Below are 13,991 nucleotides of genomic sequence, written 5' to 3'. Positions count from 1 at the left end.
AAGATGAATACATGTAAAGTCTACCTATGTAGGGGGGGAAACTGGGGAGGACCGTAGTACTCTGGTTGACCACCTGCTTCACACAAATTCCAAGATCCTGAATTGGTTCCTGAAAAAAGCAGTCAAGTTTAGTTGCATGAGGGGGTCCTTGTGATGATCCTCAGAGAGCTTCCAGCTGAAATCCCAACTCAGTTCTGGGACCCCAACAGAGCCTCTTCTAATGCTCTCATTCGTAACTACAGAGAAGTTATGGCACCACAGAGAAAGAGTACACACACCTGGATGAGAGCTCAGGGTGGGGGCTCAGAGAGGCCTCTACTTAGGGTATGTCTTAGGAGACACCAGCAGTGTGATAGCTGACACCTTAGAAACACCTTCTGGTCAACACCTGCTATAGTCAAAGCTGGTTCTGTTCCGAGATTGCCATTCTCAAACAAGCCAACACAGGGACCATTGCTGGCAGGGTGGGTCAGGAGGAAGTGGGTATCAGGAACATTTTACATTGGGTGATACCCTTCTCACCCAGTGACCTGTGACTGACAGGCCAAGATCTCTAAAGGGAAGCGCTTGGTTGGAGTGCCTTCTTATTAGCTCATTGGTCAGACAAGCATCTTTGGAGTTATTTTTCCCAAGGAAGGGGATGTCCCGGGAGGAAATGAGTAGATGCCAAGCAGAAAATATAGCAAATCAAAATACTTCCTGATGCAATCCAAATCTTTGGCTGATGTACTTCTAGCTCAATACCTGGAACTCAAGACCAGCCCAGGGAGGATCAGAAACAGGCTCCTAAGTGGCTGGGAGCCAAGAAGGTCCAAAGTGGCTTTGGAAGCCCTGCAAAACCAAAGACACTGGGCTTGTTCCAAGTCACAGGATTTCTGAGCTACTGGGGGCACTGGACATCATCTCACTTTAAAAAAAAAAAAAGGAATAGGTCATGATCCCAGGGTCCTGGGATCGAGTCCTGCATCGGGCTCCCTGCTCAGCGGGAAGCCTGCTTCTCCCTCTGCCACTCCCCCTGCTTGTGTTCCTGCTCTCACTGTCTCTGTCAAATAAATAAATAAATCTTAAAAAAAAAAAAAAAAAAGGAATATGAAAGCGCTAAGGGAGAGCAGCGTTGCAGAGCTCCCTAAAGTAAAAAAGAAAATCTGAAGACCCTGGTCTCTAAAGCATTTTTACCAAAATGGGCATTTTTTTTTTTTTTTTGGCCATATACTGTTTGGTCAATTAACAGAGCAACCCCAAGGTTCACACCAGTCACCCTGCCTCCCAGCATTCAGTGAGTGGACCTTCTAGTCCTGGGACTGACCCTGCAGTACTTCCGACCAGGGGTGATGGGCAGGGAGCTGAGATGATCCGCAGTGAACTGGAACCAACCTCACAAAACTGCGTCATCCATGAAAAGGCGGTAAGGGAACTCACCACACCCCACCCTCCGTCACACCAAGACTTTAACCCTAGACAGAACATTCTACGCATCAGGTATCATCCAAAAGCTCAGAGGCAAGTTCTGGAGACGGAAAATACACAAGCAGCATTTCTAGACACCCCCCAATGTATTGTGTTCTCCAGGGATGGGTCTGGAAACCGACAGACACCCTGTTTTTTCTACTGGTACAGAATGGTTCAGGCATATGCCCACTCTCGTTCTCTGAAGGCTTCCCTTTCTCAGTGTTCTGACAGCTCTCTGCTTGCTCCAAGAAGGAAACTTCCACTGTGCACGACCAGTCTTGAACACATGCTCCATCAGGGCAATGTGGAGACAGAAGCAGTAATGACAGCAGCTAGAAGGGGACAGGCTGAAGCCAAAAGTACTGAATGTTGGACACCACCAACCCTGAATCTGCAATTCCTCTATTTACTTAGAAACAGTTGCCGATGCTCGCCCTGACCAAAGATAAACTAGGACAAACCCGGAAAGGGAAGGGGAAACAGTGAGGTAAGGGCTGTTGTAAACCTGGCACAATGCAGAGGAAAAGTCCCTCGCGTTGTCAGGACATGGTTTCCCTCCCTGCGAGAAGAAGGAGATAACATTCCCTGTGAACAGGGATGTGAGGCCGCGACCACGGGCTCGGCAGAGGCAGAGGCTCACCCTCTTCACACACTTAGAAGTCCCGCGCAGACACGCTTGGAGGCTGTCGTGGCCCTAGTGCAAAGGCCATGGCATTTGGAGTCAGAGAAGGTGAATGGGAGTCCTAGCTCTGCCTTGAGCAAGCTGTGTGACATCGGGTCAGGCACTCATCCTCTCTGAGTTTCTCTTCTCCATGAACTATAAAAAGAATAGTTCTTTCTGGGCCAGCTGATCTCGCAGTTTTCTTCCAGATCTAACCGTCTGCTATAAACTGATAACGCAACACAGCAGTCAGGCCTCCATTCAGCAAACATTTGCTGAACACATTCTGCATGTCTAGGGATGAGCACAGTCCTGTACTCAATGAACCAGGCAGCAGCCTGTAAACAAGTCTCTACAGTGCCATGGAAGAGACATGTGGACAGGGCAAAGGGTCGGCCCACCCAGCAGAGAAGGGAGCAGAGTGAAAGCAGGAACAGCGTCCCAGCAGCGATGCCTGGGCCAGCGCGTGGAGGAGGGAAGAATTTGGCCAAGGGAATAATTTGTATAAAAGCACACAGGAGGGCGCCTGGGTGGCTCAGTTGGTTAAGTGACTGCCTTCGGCTCAGGTCATGATCCTGGGGTCCTGGGATCGGGTCCCACATCGGGCTCCCTGATCAGCAGGGAGTCTGCTTCTTCCTCTCACCCTCCCCCCTCTTGTGCTCTCTCTCCTCATTCTCTCTCTCTCAAATAAATAAGTAAAATCTTAAAAAAAAAAAAAAAGAGCACACAGGAATGGCCCAATGGGGCATGCACAGTGGGAGTTCAGAGCTAAAGGGCCTCATAAGCCATGCTAAGAAGAGCTGCCACCCAGCATCCCCAGACCCCTTCAACTTCCTTGCTGTCCACCTCAACAGCTGCCTGTATGGCCACACTCTCAGGGTGGGTGTATGCCTACACTGGGTCAACCATCAAGCAACCATCCAATGTCTACCCGCCGCCCCCCAGCCTATCCCTTTGTTCCCGAGTCACACAGCCAGGCCACACCTGCCGTCCACTAGGGTTCCTCCCAAGCACTTGGCAGGCCTTGCTCTTGCTCAGCCCCTCGTGCCCAGCCCATCCATGGCAGCTGTGCCAAATAGTTTCCATCTTCCTCAGAGCCACAAGCATGCTCAGTAGAGGACTCCCACCTCCTCTGTTCCTGGGCATGACTGGCCAAGCCCAGCTCCCGTAGCAACCCTCTGTCCACCTGTCCCAAGTTCCTTCCTACATAGCCCAGGCCAAGCTGCGGCTCTATCTACTCGCAAGTACAAAAGAAAGTAAAAAGACTCCATTAAGAAACAAAAACCACAGTCATCGACCAATGCAGGCTGTTGCCCACGCATCTGACCAGACTCTGAAACAAGCACATCTAAGTGGGATAAGGTACGGGGACATATTCTATAGGCCAAAAAGCATTACGTAAGTATTAACTACTCCACAGCTGTCGTCTGAATAAAGGACTACAAATAAATGTAAATCTGATGTTGAAGAGACAAAGAGATTTGTTTTGATAAATCAATGAATCTGATGTTGAAGAGACAATCTAAAAGCAGTGCAAAATCCACAGTCTCTTCAGGCATGTGAACCAAGAATGCAGCCTAGAATCTGTTGAGAGCCTTTTAAAACAATCCCGAGGCCCCTGCAAGACTAGACTCTGGTCCCTGCTGGGCTCCAACACACACAGCCGACTCAAGCAGCACAAAATCATGGCAGCGCCATTTATTTCTGAAATAAATGTCCTAAAGTATGCCAATATATTTAATATAAAATCCAGGGGCACCTGGGTGGCTCAGTCGTTAGGCATCTGCCTTTGGCTCAGATCATGATCCCAGGGTCCTGGGTTAGAGCCCCGCATCGGGCTCCCTGCTCAGCGGGAAGCCTGCTTCTCCCTTTCCTGCTCCCCCTGCTTGTGTTTCCTCTCTCACTGTGTCTCTGTCAAATAAATAAATAAAATCTTAAAAAGAGAAAGATTTAACATACAACCCATGTACAAGACAGTTACTCTGTATTACATACAGCATACTGGATGTGTATGGGTGACAGTTACCGTGTATTACATACAGCATACTGGATGTGTATGGGTGACAGTTACTCTGTATTACATACAGCATACTGGATGTGTATGGGTGACAGTTACCGTGTATTACATACAGTATACTGGATGTGTATGGGTGTGTATCTAGTTCTATTTCCATGCTCTATGTGCCATTATAAGCTGTCAGCCAATGAAAAGAAGCTGATCACACCCTCGGCCAACTGCGGACACGGGCCCACCACAAAACACCCACAGCGGCCTCTAGGATACCATCCTGTGTCAATCATATTCTAGAACATGTCTTGTTTACTCTGTGAAAGCCTCTCTGTCTGCCATTTATTTATTTATGTTTTTATTTGTTCCGGTCAACAGTTTTGCCACACAGTAGCCAAGAGATGGTATGTAACTGGTGTTGGACCTGCCACGAAGACATAAAGGAAAAGTGTGACCCAGGATTGTACAATTCAAGTGTTAAAGACTGTCCAGCCAGTGAAGAGGAGTCCACTTCCAGACCTGGGAACACCAATCATCGGAAATATTCTACAGAATGCCAAGAAGATAAAAATCTTTCCTCCTAGTTCACCTCTGCCCCATCCACTAAGCAGAGTTACCAAGTTCTCTCCCAGTGCGGTGAGTGAAGGGTTGTGCCTAGAGCTTGCTGAGTACAAATCCCATTACACTTAGCTCTCCCACATATATTAGAGGCAAGCGTGAGGAATTCCTGATGACATGAGGAACCTTCTCCACTGAGACTCTGCTCTTCCGACCCCATAAAACTTGTTATGTGGCCAGTACAGCACAGCTTCCCAAAACTCATGCCCAGAACTGAGAGTGACATATGACAGAGAACTCTAGACAGTTAACCTCTGAGGGGAACCCAGATACGATCTCATTTTATGCAAGAAACAAATGAAGCCCAGGGTGGGGAGGTTGTTCTAAGGTTGGTGGCAAGTCAGGGCCTGCAGGTGGCCAGGGTGAGGAGACCTGGCTCCTCGGTGATGGGCTCGCACTTTAAACCCAGAAACTGAAGGACAGAGATGTTGTCTGCATTCTGGCTAGCATTCTGCTTACAAGGAGGTTACAAGAATAATTTTAAGAGGAAAAAAGGGATTATTAGAAGAAACAAACTGCCCATCACAAAGCTCATAAAATGGGAATGGTTTAGATCAAATTCACATCCTTATTAAAGTGTTAGGTTGGTGTGTTGGCTTGGTCATGTTTGTGCAAAGTTCCTTTCCTGTAACCTTTCTAGTTACTTTGGAAGGTACCAGGGCTCAAAAACTAACAACTGTGGTTCGTGAAAATGGTGACTTCTGTCATCCAGTTTTAGGTTTTGGTCTTATTGTAAAAAGGGGAAAAAAAACCTGAAAAATGTTCCGCTCCTTCAAGTTCAATAGTTCAATTTGAAAGAAGGAAAAAAAAAGGGGGAACTATTTAAGAGAAAATATAATTAGATTTGTATAAATGTTCCCAACATGGTAATTTTATGAGCAAACCATATTATGCAGAGTACATATGTTTCAAAACTAATATAATGACTGGTATTTGTAAAAAATGCTCCAAAAATTACATTATTACTCTCTTTCCTTCCTCTCATTTAAAAACGCACAAATCTCTTTAAGGAAAAAATATTTGTTTTCACTACTCCACTGCTCCAAATATTTTTCTCCCTATCATTTTAAATTTAATTTCCATTATTTATAAAGGAGTATACCAAAATGATGTTTTGCTGAACCTCAAGATTCCCTGATTTTCTTTTTCCCCTGATTTTTCAAGAATAGGTTTTAAACTGATACTCTAAGTCATGGATTATGAAACCAAAAGCCTGAGAGGGCCAAGCAAGTGACAAGTGGGTGGTGTGGGGACTACAGCAAACTGGGACCCAAATGCCTCACCCCCCACCACCCAGGGGACAACCACTGGTTCTCACTCTAGCCCATGCCGCTCCCATGCAAGAACATGGCTCGATACTGCAACATATTCTAATTGTCAAGAGGAGTTAGAAACCAAATTATGTGAAATCTTCCAACTTAAAATTCTGGCCACTTACTTCAAAAAACTTAAAACTGGTGTTTTGTGGGCAGCTAGTTTGCAACCTGCCACAACAGACAGGATGCCATAAACGCAATTAACTCAGGGAACAAATGCAACATCTAGAAACACAAACTTTGTTGGAAAATGAAGGATGATCTCTATATACTTTTTTTAAACCTGTATTCCCCTGTAATAACTTTTCTCTGGAACAGGGAGGCAGAAAGAGGGAATAAATGAACTTGAGAAAAACATGAAATTAGTTGCTGGAAAGCAAAAAAGGTAAAGGTACCTCTTTCCTTTTTTTTTTTTTTTTAATTAAAATAGAAGAGCATTTCCATCTTTTGAGTCCACGTTGGGACAATTCCGGCAGTTGCAAATTTCACTGAGGTTAGGCTGCTTTGAACAGAGCTATCTTCCCTAATCTTTCTCTAACAGAAATGCCATATAGAGCCAGTAACCTGTCACTCAGAGTCACTTTTATAAGAGTAAGCTAATGGTTTGTGTGACTAAGCAAGAAGGCATGACAACTGGGTGGAGCGGTGTCACCTCCTAAAAATGTGAACGTATTATATATGCAGACTGGGCATGTGCATAAGTACCTTAGAGGGGTTCTTGAGCCCTCTCCCAAAAACGCCTAAGAAACAATACCTAACTGATTATAATAGTGAAAGTTCAAGCACAAGCAGTTATTTTTTTCCAGCATACCTCTGCAGGAGCCACTTTTTATTTAATCACTGCCATAATCAGCAAACCAGAGAAAATCTCTCTGAGTGAGGAAAACAGAGTGAGTCATCTCCACGTTGATAAGGAGACTGCAGGATGAGGGCACTGCGCTGTGAGGTAGGTTTCAGACGGTGCCTGGTCTAAATTAGTCAGTGGAGCGATCAGAATGATTTCTTCCCATGATGTTCAGTAATCACGGGAGATGATGATGAGCTCCCCGTTTTAGTGACAGCCACCAGGACCATCTAATGTCTACTTCCCAAACCAGGGAGGAAAAAGAAAGGCAAAAGAGGTTACTCACTCTCTATTTATGGTCACTGGATGGGAAAGGAGAAAAATATCTTGTTTTTACATGTGGCCAATAAATGTGATAAAACTTCCTGTTTGAAAAGTACAAAATCAAATGTGTAAATCTCCTGCAGAAATACCAACACCTCAAAAATGTCACTGCTGCCAGAAATGAATAGCATGTCTTTGCAGGACATGGTAACTTTGGCTGGAAAGTAGCCCTATGAAACTGGTGACACAAACCAATACAGCAAGCCCAGGGAGATACTTTTAGACAGTGACCCCTGCGGAGGCTGCCTCCAAGGGCACACACACCCAACAGCAGCATAGGACCCTGCAGCATTGGTATTAGACCCTGAATTCCAGCCTTCACTTAAGGAAAGGTGACAACTCATGCAAATTCCACGCTGAGCATTTCCCTCCAGTAGCTGAGAGTCTTCAGGAAAATGAATTTGAGTTGCTTTTAAATTGGACTGAGCTCTGGGGTTAGAAACTGTCAATTACTGGATTCCAAATTCCATGTCTTATTCCACAATGCAACAATACTTTGCTTCAAAGGGCGGCAGAGAGATGTCCGGTTGAAAGAGCAATAATTTGTGGTTCAACTCACAGCAAGCCCACCTCATTTCAAATTCATATTTTGTCTAAAGCTGTGGAATAAAATATCAGCCAGAAACAGCCTTAAATCCTTTCTGAAAGAAGGGAAGGAAGGAGGAAAGAAAGCAACTGGACTGACTGATATATGCACAATATATGCAAAAATTTGAAATTCAAGTTAAAGAAGCCTAGTCCCAACCTGCTGATGAACATGGAGCCTCAGAACAAATAAAGGCAATGGACACTCAACAGGTAATGTCTTCAATCCAAATACACATCGAGCAAGAGCACTTAGAAAACCAAGTAATGAAGTAACTTTAAGCTTTCTATTTCTAGATCATATATTAAAGGCTAAAAGGGGTACTTATGCCATTTAAAGCTAATACATAAACATGATACAAAAAAATTTAGAAGTTGTTAAAAAACAAAACAATGGAGTATATTCAAAGATCTTATTGGTTTTATCCACTGAGTCACAAATCAGGCAGCCTCCCATCTAGCAGAAAGGAGCTCTGAGGAACGATACAAAATGGAAGATTTTTTATAAGCAGAAGGACGTGGGGCAAAGAAGTTATTCTAGTGGATTGTTCCAGGCAAGGTCACCTTCCTTTGGGGGAAGGCGGGGGGGGGGGGTCTATGAGGCAGATTCCCTCCTCAGTAGTGCTGACCAGGTAATTCCAGATTGACTGTTAAAGGTTACATAGTCAGGCTAGGTTTTAAGTCTTGGTTTGCAGACAGGGGCTTAGCACAAGTGACTCCACTTCGGATTTTTTTTTTCTTTTAAAGTATAAAAGGGTATAGAATGAAAAGTAAGCATCCTTCCTACACCACTGCCCTCCCCAAAAGGCTACTACTCTCTAGCATCTCCTCCTGAGATGGTCTACATGCATATAAGCACCAAGGCACTGTTCTGCTTTTCAACTTAAGGAGGATACCATCATTTTTTAATGCCTGACCACTCAGTCTCTGGGGACATGAGAAGGTACCAGCCTTTTCTTTTTCTTTCTTTCTTTCTTTTTTTTTAATTCCTAAAAGCACTTACTAAGAAGGAATCAGGGAGGAGAAATCCTCCTCCCATGATTGTCATAAGTTTCATTCTTTTTAATCACATTTAAGTTCCAAAAGACAAAATTAAAACCTGGGTTGGCGTCAATTATCACGATTGACATTCCATTCCACTGAAAGCTTCATTTTGCTATAAACCATTGCTTATGGATAGAGAATGCTACATAATCAATGTTTATTAGATGCTCCAGAAGTCCCACGGAGAATATTTTCAATGAAATATGAGGGCTTGGAAATACATGAAAATGCAAGTTAGGGCTTCCCATTGCCCAAGCATTATTTGAAACAGTACATTCTAGAAAGCTGCTTATCACACTACCCTCAACAACTGCATGGGTTTCCTATTTTGTCATGTCCAGAAAAGGCATGAAAAGACCAGGCCTGGGGAAGAGGTGACAGTGTCCTCAAAGAAGGGATTCCTAAAAGATCCTGAAAAGCCTCTGGAGAGGGCTGAGAGGCTCACCAGGGCAGTCAGAGATGAAGTCCAGGGGGACAGGGAGGTGGCCAGCCAACTTTGAGTGGCGACTTCAAGAAAGCAGTGAAAATGTCTATGGGTCCTGGAGATAACAAGACTAAAGAAACTCACCAGGTAGTGCGAAAATGGAAAAACTAAGGAACCCAATGAGAATGTGCAAGAAGCTCAATAGGGCGATTTGTCTTAGAAACGGACAAAAACAATATGGAGCAGCTGCATTTTGTGCCCAAAGCCCACAAATAGATAAAAATGTGTAGGATTGAGAATGGATTTCCTCCTGTCAGCCAGTGGCAGTTGAGGGATATGGGTGCTACCTGAAATGCATCTCTCTCCTACAACCATCATGGTATATTTTTGCTGCTTTTTATCTTATAACATTTATCCTTGATACTTCAGAGATGTTATAAGTATTTCCTACATTGTGGTTCTACAGACCAAAAAAAGGCATTTGGCCTTTTCATAGAATGTGATCATATCTAACTTTGCACAACTAATGATTTTCATGCACTGTTTTTCACTTTAGTGAGCCTTCATTTAATGAACTCTTGGGGCACTTGGGTAAGTGCCTGACTCTTGATGTCGGCTCAGGTCATGATCTCAGGATTGTGAGATCAAGCCCTGCATCAGGCTCCGCCTGCTTAAGATTCTCTCTCCTCCTCCTCCTCTGTACCCTCTCCCTCTCTAAAAAATAAATTAATTAATTAATTAAATAAAATTAAAAAATAAATAAAATAAAATAAAGAAATGAAATGAAATAAATAAAATAAATAATAAAATTAAATTAAGTTAAAATTAAAATAAAATAATAAAATAAAATAAAATAAATAAAAATAAATAAAATAAAATAAAAATGAACCTTTGGACGGTATGATTATAGGATGAAAAACCCGAACTGTATTAACAGTGAATTAAGCTTAGTCATCAAAATGGCTTGCAGAAGTTCTAGTACAGATAAAGAACAGTGTAGTTTACAGGCTATTAATGGCAAAAGATGCTGGAACCTTCTGCTTGCCAGCCAAAGGCACAGCCGTGTGCCAATTGCATAAATGCAGTTTATAATTCACTCAGCCGACCTGATTTAAAATTATGCAACTCTAAAACTAATTCTCTTAATCTGGGTATTTCAAGTTTTTTATATAAGGTGAGGCTTTACTACTTTTATATCATTATCTCATTTGAATAATTTATATTATCACATGAAATCATGCCATATTCATTAGCATGTGTCTTCATTCACCTCTTAGGAATTTTATATGGAAAATCCACCCTTTGCCTCTTTCTCCGTCCAAATCCGACTTAGTCCTCCTTTCTCTACCTAAGTAATCTCAGTCTCCTAGCTTTTAAATACCATCTACAAGCTGATGACTCTCAAAGATACCATCTCCAGACCCAGCCAACTCTAGATCTCCAGAATACCAAATGGGCACCTCAAATTTAGCATGTCCAAACTGAACCCTCAGGGTCCCCCGCCACACATCCCTCTTTGTTCCTCATCTCAGTAAACAGCAACATCATTCACCCAGCGAAAAACACTAGGCTCATCCTTAACTCTTTCTGCACCCAACAGGCATGACCTTCAAAATATATCCTGAGCCTGGCCAGTTCACATCATTCTATAATCCCCACCCTAATCCAAGTTGTGCCCGTACCTCCTGCTTGGACCCCTTCAGGTTACACTGATTCTACTCTTGCCCCCAAAGTCTATTCTCCACTCAAGACCCAGAGAAATAATTGTAAAGCACAAAGATGATTACTGTTCTGCTCAAACTCTCCAGTGGTGTCCAATCACACTCTCCTTATCATGGCCTATAAGATCTGGCTCCTACCTGCCACTGATCTCATTTCGTATCACTCTCCCCATACCTACCTCCCAGCTCAAGGCCAGCCAAACTGGCTACCCTCCTGTCCCTCTATCACGCCAAGCTCAGCTTACATCAAAGGCTTTTCTTTCTGCTTGCTGCTCCCTCTGCCTACACACTTCCCCCAAGATTCCTTCAATCCATTCAGGTCTCTGCACAGAATTTCTCCCCCTCTCTCCCCCATGCACAGAAGTCTTCTCAGGCCACTCTTTCAAAAACAGTCCCTTCAGCCCCTCATTTTGTTTTTTTTTCCCCCATGGCACGTATTACTACCTGAAATTATTATTTAGTGATTTACTTTGTTCATAAAATAATTTTTAGTGAACACCCATCATGTTTGCATGTGAGGTGCTCTTCTAAGGGCTGGGGATATCCAGTGAACAAGATAAGGAAAGATCTTTGCCCTTACAGAGCTCACATTATTTGCCACCCTACTTGAATCTAAGCTCCAGAAACACGGACACAGTCTGCCTTTAGACCCCTGAATCTCCAATGCCCAGAGCAGCGCCTTGGCACACAGTAGGCATTAATACATATTTGCTGAATAGGTAGTGGCCCACCCACCTGAGACCATCTGCTTCCCTGAGGAACCCCACCATGGAGCTCTTCTTGCCCACCAGATGGGACTCTGGTTGTGGGACCCAGAATGTCCACTGTGTCCCTTTAGACACAGCAGTCTGGCCAGCCTCCCATGCCTGAGTTGGGTCTCTAACCCTGGACCTACCTGTCCTTCCTGCACCAACCCGCAGGACTCCGCCAGCTCCCCACGTGGCCATGCCACTGAGACTTGTCTCACTAGGTCATACCAGCTCCTGGTCCCCATGGTGGCAGTTGACCAGCCAGTCAGCAAACAAACCAGCTTTTCTCAACAAAGAGTGGTGGGGATCCAGACACACAGGTCCTACTGCCTCCTTGGCTCATGGTGGACCTTCCCCTCAAAGAGTTCACACGAGACCTTCAACATCAACTAGCCAATGCTCCCCAGAGTGTCCTCGGCTCAGCCCCAACACACCGCCGCAAAGGACAGATCTTTGCCTCTTTCCACTGCCACAGAAGCAAAACGCTTACCTGCTGTGATGAGTAATTCAGTTTCTTTTGGAAAAACAAAGAACATTTGTTAACTGAAATTATCTGATCTCAAATAAAAATGAAGGTAACTGGGAAATGCAGTTAGTTCAATCTTTCAAGAAAAGGCCAGCTGTAGCAGTGGTGGGAAGGGGGCGAAAAGGACAATACAAAGGTCTTGAAAGACCACTCTGGAAGACTCAGAAAATAGGTGTTTAAGATCCATGTTTCCAAAATATCTGTTCACATTTTAATTTGTTAGCTTAGAACTACCCAGCTCTACATCTCAAAGCTAAATAGGATTACTTTCTATTTGTTCAGCACTTTATTCTGTATGAAGCATTCTCAGATATAGGATCTCTTTTAGCAGGACAGGATTCATTTCCTCTCCAGGGCCCAGAGAGGTCAAACAATTCACCTGCGATCCCACAGTAGAAGTGGCAGAACCACAGAGGTATCAGAACCCAGATATGCCTCGGCCCAGCCCAGTGTTCTTCCTCCTAGTACAGTAAGGACGGTGTGGTCTCTAAAAATCACATTCTACAATCCACCAAAAATATTTCCTTTCGGTACAGCAGAAGAAACAAAACAGAGGTGCCTGGGTGGCTCAGTCGATTATAAACATCCAATTCTTGATTTCTGCACAGGTCACGATCTCAGGGTCGGGGGATGGAGCCCCATGTCAGGCTCTGCACTAGGCATGGAGTCTGCTTAGGATTTGCTCTCCCTCTCCCCCTCCCCTGTTCCTGCACATGCTCGTGCTCTCTTTCCCTCAAAAAAGAAAAGAAGTATGGAAGGATGGAATGAAGGATGGAAGAATGGAAGGAAGGAAGGAAGGAAGGAAGGAAGGAAGGAAGGAAGGAAGGAAGGAAGGAAGGATGGAAGGATGGAAGGATGGGAGGATGGGAGGATGGGAGGAAGGGAGGAAGGGAGGAAGGGAGGAAGGGAGGAAGGGAGGAAGGGAGGAAGGATGGAAGGATGGAAGGAAGGAAGGAAGGAAGGAAGGAAGGATGGAAGGAAGGAAGGAAGGAAGGAAGGAAGGAAGGAAGGAAGGATGGAAGGATGGAAGGATGGAAGGAAGGATGGAAGGATGGATGGAAGGAAGGAAGGAAGGAAGGATGGAAGGAAGGAAGGAAGGATGGATGGATGGATGGAAGGATGGATGGAAGAATGGATGGATGGAAGGATGGATGGATGGAAGGAAGGATGGATGGAAGGAAGGAAGTAAGGATGGTTGGATGAAGGATGGAAGGAAGGAAGGAAGGAAGGAAGGAAGGAAGGAAGGAAGGAAGGAAGGGGAAAAAAGAAACGGAAATAAAACAAACACGTATTTACCAGTGGTTTAAGGTAGTGGGATGCATTGGTCCTGAGCTCTGGGCAGAGAGAAGGTTTCACAAAGTCTTCCAACAAACGCCAGCCCCTGCAATGACAAAGATACAAAACATGTGGTGTGAATCAGGCACTCTGTGGCCTCTCCCCAAGGAGGCCAGCCAAAACACCAATTGGCAGGCAGCCTGTTTAGGCTTATGCCCCCATCTTCCTCTTCCAGCCCCCACTCTCTTCTCACCCTGACTTCCCCAACTGGAACAAGAATCTTTAGTTCACCAGCTGAAATGGTCCCCGTTAGAATCAATGGATCTTGGACAGAAAGAAGCTTTAGAGATCATCTATAACAGGGCTCACAAACTGAAAGCCCAGTGGGTTACATCTAGCCTATAGCAGTATTACAATCGATCTGTAGGATAGGTTTAGAAAATTTGA

At 44.5% G+C, this 13,991-nt stretch overlaps 1 protein-coding gene across 5 annotated transcripts in view; it reads right to left on the bottom strand.

The window, feature by feature from the left end:
- SORBS1 (sorbin and SH3 domain containing 1) overlaps positions 1–13,991 on the bottom strand; it is a 224,657-nt gene that overhangs the window by 149,497 nt on the left and 61,169 nt on the right. For all 5 annotated transcript variants that reach the window (XM_088020097.1, XM_028098740.2, XM_028098742.2 and 2 more), the window contains exon 2: positions 13,566–13,650. The gene's annotated coding sequence lies outside the window, so the exon portion shown is untranslated. The remainder of the gene's footprint in view (positions 1–13,565; positions 13,651–13,991) is intronic.

Source organism: Eumetopias jubatus, unplaced genomic scaffold (assembly GCF_037043125.1).
Source record: "Eumetopias jubatus isolate StellerSeaLion01/CBP00866 unplaced genomic scaffold, mEumJub1_p1.0 scaffold_17, whole genome shotgun sequence".
NCBI classification, from domain to species: domain Eukaryota; kingdom Metazoa; phylum Chordata; class Mammalia; order Carnivora; family Otariidae; genus Eumetopias; species Eumetopias jubatus.
This window is presented reverse-complemented; position numbering and strand designations above follow the sequence as displayed.